Source organism: Leucopleurus acutus (genome assembly GCF_964270905.1).
Source record: "Leucopleurus acutus genome assembly, chromosome: 17".
Lineage (NCBI taxonomy): Eukaryota > Metazoa > Chordata > Mammalia > Artiodactyla > Delphinidae > Leucopleurus > Leucopleurus acutus.
This window is the reverse complement of record NC_139159.1, coordinates 60,718,245-60,727,101: the sequence shown is the minus strand read 5'-3', so window position 1 is coordinate 60,727,101 and position 8,857 is coordinate 60,718,245.

Genomic DNA, 8,857 nt, shown 5'->3' with positions numbered 1-8,857 from the left:
TAACTAGTTTCTTTTCCCTTGCTGCTTTTAATATTCTCTCTTCATCTTTAATATTTGTCATTTTAGTTACAATGTATCTTGGTCTGGACTTCTTTGGTTTGACCCTGTTTGCGACTTTCTGTGCTTCCTGAACCTGTGTGTCTATTTTCTTTCCCAAGTTAGGTAAGTTTTCAGCTATGTCTTCAAATATGTTCTCTTCCCCCTTCTCTCTTCTCCTTCTGCGACCACTATAATGTGAAAGTTAGTATGCTTGATGTTGTCCCAGAGAGTCTCTTAAAATGCTCTTATTTTATTTAATTCTTTTTTTTTTCTGTTCAGCTTGAGTGATTTCCGCTACTCTGTCTTCCAGTTTGCTGATCTGTTCCTCTGTATCATCTAATCTACTATTGATTCCTTCTAGTGTATTGATTTCAATTATTGTATTCTTCAGATTTTTGGTTCTTTATAGCTTCTGACTCTCTGTTAAATTCTCACTGTGCTCATCCATTCTTCTCCCAAGTTCATTGAGCATCTTTATTACCATTACCTTGAACTCTTTATTGGTTAAATGGCTTATCCCTACCTTGTGTAGCTCTTCTGGGATTTTATATTGTCTTTGATTAGAAAATACTGCTCTGTTGCCTTATTTTGCCTGATTCTCTATTTTAATTTCTTTTTATTAAATAGGTCAGTTTCATTTCCCAATCTTGGAGTAGCGGCCTTATGTATGAGACATCCTATGGGCCCAGCAGCACACTCCCCTCTCTTCATGAGAGCTGTATGATCTAGGGGGACCCTCTGTTGGGCTGTGTGGACCCCTCTGTTGTGGTGGAGTCAACTACTTGGCTGTGCTGGTAGACACGTCTGGGCCTTGCCTGGTTGGTTGCCAGGCCCTGCCTAGTGTGGAGGCTGTAGACTCCTGATGGGTGGAGCTGGGTCACAGTATTGTTGGCTGCATGCTAGGGGAGTCCCAGTCCTGGTGCAGGCCTGCAGGTGTAGGGGGCCAGGTATTGGTGTGGTTGGCTTCAGGGGCCGGTGGGTCCTGGGGCTGGTGCCAGCTCACTGCTAGGTGGGGACAGATCCTGGGGTGTCTGGTTTCAGGGTCTGCTGGGACCCAGAGCTAGTATTGGCCTGCTGGTGGGCAGGGCTAGGTCCTACAGTTACTGTCAGCCCATTAGTGGGTAAAGCCAGGTCCTGGTGTGGTTAGCTGCTGGGCTCAGGGTTTACTGGAGCTTGTGCCAGCCTACTGGTGTGTAGAGCTGAGTCCTAGGCCCTCTGTGTGTGGGACTGTGTTGAAGGTGGCTGGAGGGCTCAGGGAGGCCCACAGCTGCTGTGGCCTGCTGTTAGGAGGGGCTGTGCCTTTGCATGTTTGGCTGGTCTTGGGTTTTCCAGGACTGATTCTGACAGGCTGGTGGTTGGGGCCTGGTTCTGGTGTTAATAAGCTAGAGGGACTACTCTGTAATGGCACTTGCCAGTGCCAGTGTCCTTGTAGTAGAATGAGTGCATCCAAACTGCTGCCACCTGTGTTTATGTCCCCAAGGTGAATCCCAGTTGATTCCTGCCTCTCTGGGAGGCCCTCCAGATCAGCAAGTGTGTCTGACACAGGATCCTTTCAGATTACTGCTTCTTCCCTGGGTCTCAGAGCATGTAAGATTTTGTATTCCTTTTAAGAGTAGAGTCTTTCTTTCCTATAGCCACCTGGATTTCCCAAATGCGAGCCCTGCTGGCCTTCATAACCAGATGTTCTGGGGGCTTATCTTCCCAGTGCAGGAGCCCCAGGCTAGGGAGCTTGTTATGGTGCTAGACCTCTAGCTCCTTGAAGACAATCTATCTCTTCAATTGTGATTATCCTCTCTGTGGGTCACCTGTTTGGGGATGTGTATCTTGTCTATACCAAGGCTCCATCCCTCGTACCCATCTCATTGTACTTGTTTCTTTATATCTTTAGTTGTAGAAGATCTTTTCTGCTAGTTTTCAGTTTGTTCTCACTGATAGTTGCTCTGTAAATAGTTGTTATTTTGGCATGCTTGTGGAAAGAGGTAAGCTCAGGGTCTTCCTGCATCTTGGCCACTCCCTATCAAATAAATTGACATTTTGCATACAAGATTAGTACACTTAAATACTTATATTAATCTCATAATTTCCAGAATCAGAAAAAAATGTATTTAGAATCAATATATTTCAAGTCTACTTGTATAGTTTTCCAAAATTGCAATATTCCTAATATATATATATATATATATATAAAATATAATTTATTACATAATCTCCTACTAGTTACAATCTAAAATGTACTTCTTTCCAATATTCTTGGTTTAGCATTTTATAATTACCCTGGACCTACTAGTAAGTCTGTATCAAGGCACAAAAAGAAGATACTTAGGATTACCCCTTCACGTGAGAACTCATTACTTTTGCAACAAGTTATCTAATTAACATTCTCTAAAAATCAGTGAAAAGTAAGAGCATGTTTATCAGTCTGATCAGCAGTGAAGCATTCTTTACTTTTACCTGTGCCAAGTGCCCTGAGCGTTAGAGTAATTGTAACAAATTTAGAATTACTTTCTATAACATAAAAACTAAATTAATTAGTTTTAAAACTTGTTTATTTTATTCTTTAATATAATTAAGGACTTATCAACTGATATAGTTTTCCTCAGTGCTGAAAATCAGTGTTACATATCTCTTGGCAATTTAGTTAGTGATGTCTATTGTATACGTGAAAGTAAAAGTGAAAAACGGACGGTGATTGTATATACTAAGTTTCAGAAAAAGAAAAGATATTTTCTTTTACAAACTCAGATTGTGAGCATGACTTGATTGAATCAACTGCAGAATAGACAATCATTAATCAGTTAGATTTTGTGGCACAATTAGGCAAATTTCCACTTTGTTCACATGATAAATGCTTTACTAAGAGATATTTGCTATATTACTATAATTAAAATTATTTGCTTTCCTATCTGTCTATCCTACTAATATGTTAAACCCTGGATGGGTTCACTTGCAACTTGTTCCCTAGTATTAGAATATCACTCTTCACATTGTGTCAGCTGTGTCAGGAAAGAAAACTCTTATAATTCATCAACTTGGCAATAATATGACCATGTGGTGATTGCTCTTTGGAGGAAGCAGACACTTTGGGGAAAGAGAATGATTTTTTTTTAAAGCCAGAGTTTTGATAGCCAAACCATTCATTCACCTCCTAATGAGACAATTCTCTTAGGAAGTATTTTCAAGACACACTGATATATTCTCAATTGTGTTGTAGTAATTGTTATTACTTATAGACACTGGATACATACTTTCTCTCCTGTCCCAAATCCTCACATGTGACCATAGGATTGCCTCCTTCTAGAAGCAGCTACACTTCTCTGTAAAGTTGAATATAGAAGAATTCCTACTAAATCCACTGTTCACGGAGGGAAAGCTTAAACAAAGAAGTGCCTTATAAAATCACTAAAAGGTATCATATGGAGACTGATGATTGCTTGGAATAAAGTGGTAGAGATATTCTATATGGTTTCTTGACATTTACTCTACCCATCAGCTTATATTTAAATCTCTGATTTGGATTATTTATTTGAAACCTTTTTTTTTTTGTCTGCTATGCCAAATCTATACTATGTATTCACTGAGATTTCAATGCAGTACACAATATAGTAAATAAATCAATAAAAATGCCCCCTATTAGGTTCCTTGATAAATGGAAACTTAATAACAAATCTATATTGCTAGTTTCTTTGAATTAATTTGATCCTTTGACAGTGCCTTAATTTTATAAATTATTTATAAATCAAAGGGAAATTTCTTTTTCCTGTATCCTGATGCACAACAGTGGGAGTCTGTGAGTTGTTATAATAAAGAAACATGAATGATTTTACCACTCCATCCAATTGACCATTTAGATTATCAACTTGGCCATAATATAGAAAGACCAAGGTTTTTTCCACTGCTCAAAATTATCTTTAACTCCTATTTTATCATTTCTTTTTGGTCTGCTTTATAACCAGATTGGTGAGGTAGGAGTGTGTGTGTGAGAGAGAAAACTGTTACTCTACCTACAGAGCATTTCTGACATCAAATGTGTAGGGATCTTTTTCACACCAACCAATGCTCCAACTCTCTTGAGGACATCAACTGGGCATCCTACAATTCAATTCTGACACTACCTGCAATTAAATTGGAACCTTCATTCATAACTAGTGAAATATAAAATGGTACTGTTGCTGTGGAAATGTTTAATGTGGAATTCAAAAGGTTAATCATATGTTTCCCATAGCAGTTTCAAGCCTTGGTATGTGCCCAAGAGAATTGAAGACATATGTCTACACAAAACATGTAAATGAGCGTTCACAGTAGCATTATTCACAATAGCCCAAAAGTGGAAACAACCCTGTACCCAAGAGAACTAAAAACATATGCCCATGAAAACATGTGCATGAATGTTTATAGTAGCATTATTCATAATAGCCCCTGAGTGGAAACCCAAATTTCCATCAACTAATGAATGGATAAACAAAATGTGGTATATCCATACAATAGAATATTTTTCAGCCAAAAAGAAATACAGATACATTTAACATGGCTGAACATTGAAAACAGTAGCTAAGTAAAAGAAAACAAACACTATAAGCCACATATTATATGATTTCATTTATAATAAAGTCCAGGATAGGCAAATCTATAAAGATAGGAACTCTATAGATCAGTGGCTGCCAGGGACTGGAACTATGAAAAGGGTGACTGCTGATGGGTATAAGATTTGTTACCAGGTGATAAAAATATTCTGCAATAAGCTAGTGATAGTGGTTGCAAAACTTTGTGAATATGTTAAAAATTACTGAAGTATACCTTTTAAAATAGTGAATTTTATACATAATACGCCTAAAAAAAGACTGTGTAAGATAAAATCATTATGTTCAAGAATTTTCAAAATAGACCAATGTAAATGGAGATTTGGTGATGAGGAAGAAATGTCACAAAATAAATTTTTTATATATATAACAAAGAGCCGGGTCACACAGGGTGTTATAAACTATATTAGTGAGTTTGGGCATTATTCATATTTCATTTGGAAGATATCTAACTGATTTAAGCAGAAGAGAGAGATTAGTGGATTTATGCTTGTGCAAATTATTCTGGCTTCCCTTTGGAGAAAATGTGCGAGGGAAGCAACATGGAAGCAGAGAGACCACTGGTCTGTGAGTGATACAGGTGAGGTGATACAGGGGTCTAGACTGGAAGCGTATGAAACAAAGAGAAGATGATGTGTTTGTGGCATGTTTTGGAGGTAGCACTGACAGTAATTGTATGTGGAAGTGAGGAGGATAGAGGAACCAAGGATGATTTCTAAACACTGGCTTGAGAGGTATAGTGGATTTTGGTACTTTGAACTAGGATAGGGAAAACTGAGGGTCTTGAAGGCAAACCTAAAGTTCAGAATGTTTATATAGATCCTGAATATCAATTTGGCAATTAAATTTATGAGTTTGCCTCACCAGGAGTTGTGGAGGGTCTCTACCTTGGTTGAAATGCTTTACACTCCTATCTGCTGTTAGAAGAATTCACTTTGGCAGGCTCTGTGATCTTTCCAATACATTCTGTCAGGCTGGGTTTTTTCTTTCATATATCCCAAGTTACAGAGGTAGTGGGTAGTAGTAAACTAAATTATTTCCTAGGCTTTAAATGGTCAAACCTCTAAACGCATCTAACTTGAAACATTATGTATTATTTTTGCCTCCTAGTTTTTATTCAAATCAACAAGGTCTTATTTTATGTTAGTAACTCTAAATTAAACCTGAATTTGATTTACAGAATTTCATTCTATACATTTAATTCAGCTACACTTTCCAGCATTAACTCTAGAGCTAAATCACTTTCACTAACTGAAAGCACCCAAGTTATCTCTGGCCAGCCTCTCACACGATGTCATCATAAAATACCTCAGGGCAAAGCCTTTCCAGATTTTGAAAAATCACACACACTTTTGCCATAAATAGTCCTAAAATACTGCAACCTATTTTTAGACTATTGTTAATTTTAGCTAGGTTCCTTAAGATGAAAAATATACAATATTATAATTCTGAACCACCAATAAGAATTAAGTTCCCACCAGTATAGGTAACCAATAGAATACGACTCAGTCTTATACAGTAGCTCCAGTAGAAAGCTTAGAAATGCAGAATCAAACGTGGCCAACAATTAATTAATATACTAACATATTCTAATAGAAGTCTGTGCATACCACAATTCTAGTTCTTAATTAGGATGACTTGTGCAGACTGTGCTATTTAAAACAATTAATTACTATGTTTTAAAATAAAGTTATGTCTTTTCTACAGAATAGAGATTCTCCCAATAGTAGTGGCCATTCTATTCCATTACAGTTCTTTAAATGTAGAGATTTTCTGAATCTCAGTACAGAAGGGCCAATGTGACTTTCTAAGTATGCTACAGAAATGTTCTGGTCCTATTTCTATTTTTGGTTAACACTTTTTTTTCAATTTTATTAGAATATAATTGACATGCAACATTGTATAAGTTTAAGGTGTACAACCTGATGATTTGATACACATATATTGTGAAATGATCACTGGTCCTATTTCATTTGATGTTGACAAAGACCAAACCAGAAATCAATTAGTAAGTGTAAATTTATTATCTACCTGGGCAACTCACATATGCCATATTAAATTGTTTAACAATTTGTAAATTTATATGGAGATTGCTAAACCTTAGGATGACTGAACGTGTGTGTAGCAGCTGTGAAATCTCTAAAGATAACTTAATGAAAGCAAGCTATTCTGTCAACATTGCTGTACAAATTGTGCCATTAACGCTGGTGACAGTGATATAGGAGGTTTGAAGGTTTCATTCATTTAACAATTATTTCCTGAAATCTACTGTATATCAAGAATTTTGCTAGATGACAGGAATTTAGGGTTGAATAAGAAATAAGCACTGCTTTAATGGGATCATTATTTAATGGGAGAGGCAAATGCAAAGAAATAATTACAGCACAGTGGGATAGGTGCTAAAATGAAGTATTGTGTAAGGTGCTATGGAAGCACAGAGGAGGGACAACCACACTCTGCTTGCTTTTTGAAGGAAAGAAAATCATAAACTTAGCTTAATAGTGTTCATAAGGCCTTTCTGCAACTTAGGGAGGGATTAATCAAGGAAGACAGAAGCATGACTCATGTTTTAAGATAATTACAGCCTACAGACTTGAACAATTTAGCAAAATCTTATGAGACTTAAATGAAGATACATATTATTAAAAAAATCATTGCCTACAGGTCTGTAGGTATACACATAATTTATGAATGTCATTGCTTTTTCAAGGTAGAAAAATGATTTGAAGACAAAGGTAGAGGTAAAAATTGCATGAATAGTTATCAGTTTGAATAGTAGAATGGCTGGATTATCTGTGCCTTTTAGGCATTTCTATTATAAAAGTTAATTGTTTCCTATATTATCATACTATGATCTCAATACATTTAAACCTGATTTAGCCTATACAAATCTTAAAAAGAAACTGGTTTCATTCTTTGCTAATCACTTTCTACAATCAGCAAGTGGCCATAAATTTATTTGTTGTTTGCTTGCACATACACACATACACACACATGCACCCGCAAGAAAAAAAGAGAATGATAACACATCAAAGTGGTAATAGAAATTATTTCTGATTTGGATTATACATACACTTTTTCCTTTGTGCTTTTTTATCTCCTATTTTTTCATAATTAACATAAGTTGCTCTTATGATCAGGAAAAAAAAATCTTTCAATAAGAAAAAGGTTAGTCATAATAAAACCTAAACTGGGTTGTCAAAAATGTTAGATTTTTCTGGATGGAATGTTAAATGTATGACAGATAATTATAATCTATATACATGATTAGATAATGACTGTATTTGTATATATTAAGCCATCCTCATTTTTTAGAACTTTTGGTTTATCAGTCTCAGGGAATTCTTCTCCTCACCAACCCCACCTAAAAGGTTAGGGGGTAGTAGAGTCAACTTCGCTCTCAGACTGTTTTGGACTGAATGTGTCGCTACAATTTTCATACCTTGAAATCTCAACCCCTAATATGATGGTATTGTGAGGTTGGGCCTTTGGGAGGTGGATAGGTGAATAGGCTCATGGGGGTGGAGCCCTCATAAATGGGGTTAGCCACCTTCTAATATAAGACGTAAGAGCTTGCTTGCTTGCTCTGTCCTGCCGTAAGGGTATAGTGAGAAGATGGCCAACTATAAAGCAGGAAGTGTGGGCTCTTACCAGACACAGGATCTGCACTCACCTTGATCTTGAACTTCTCAACCTCCAGAACTATGGGGAATAAACATCTGTTGCTTGAGGCACCAGTCTATGACATTTTGTTCTACCAGCACGAACTGAACAAGACAGACTCCAAAGAGCTTTTATTGGCCACATAAACTCTTCCTACCCAGACAGTGAGACTATGTACCCCATCAAGCTTCAGTCAGAAGAAACATATTTTTATAAATAGTAAGGGTCATAAAATCATATAATATTTGTTTTGTCTCCCCATATAGCAGTCCCCTCCTGACACTTTGTCATCCCACAAAATTACAGGAAGACAGCTTTTCAATTTATAATTCCAAGGTTCTAAGATTTATTAGTCCATCAAAAAATTCAACATTGCTATTTGAAGAAGAGCATTATAATCATTAAAAGCTAGTTCTAATCAGTGGATAGCAGTTTTATAGTACTTAACTGAGAAACAGAAAAGGTAAAAGATGGCCACTGAAAATTCCAGGTCATTAAGACACATCCTTCTCCAGGAGGCTTTAAAGTTAATGCAGAATAGTGGCAGATTCAAAAGTTTTGTTATTAGCAATTATTTT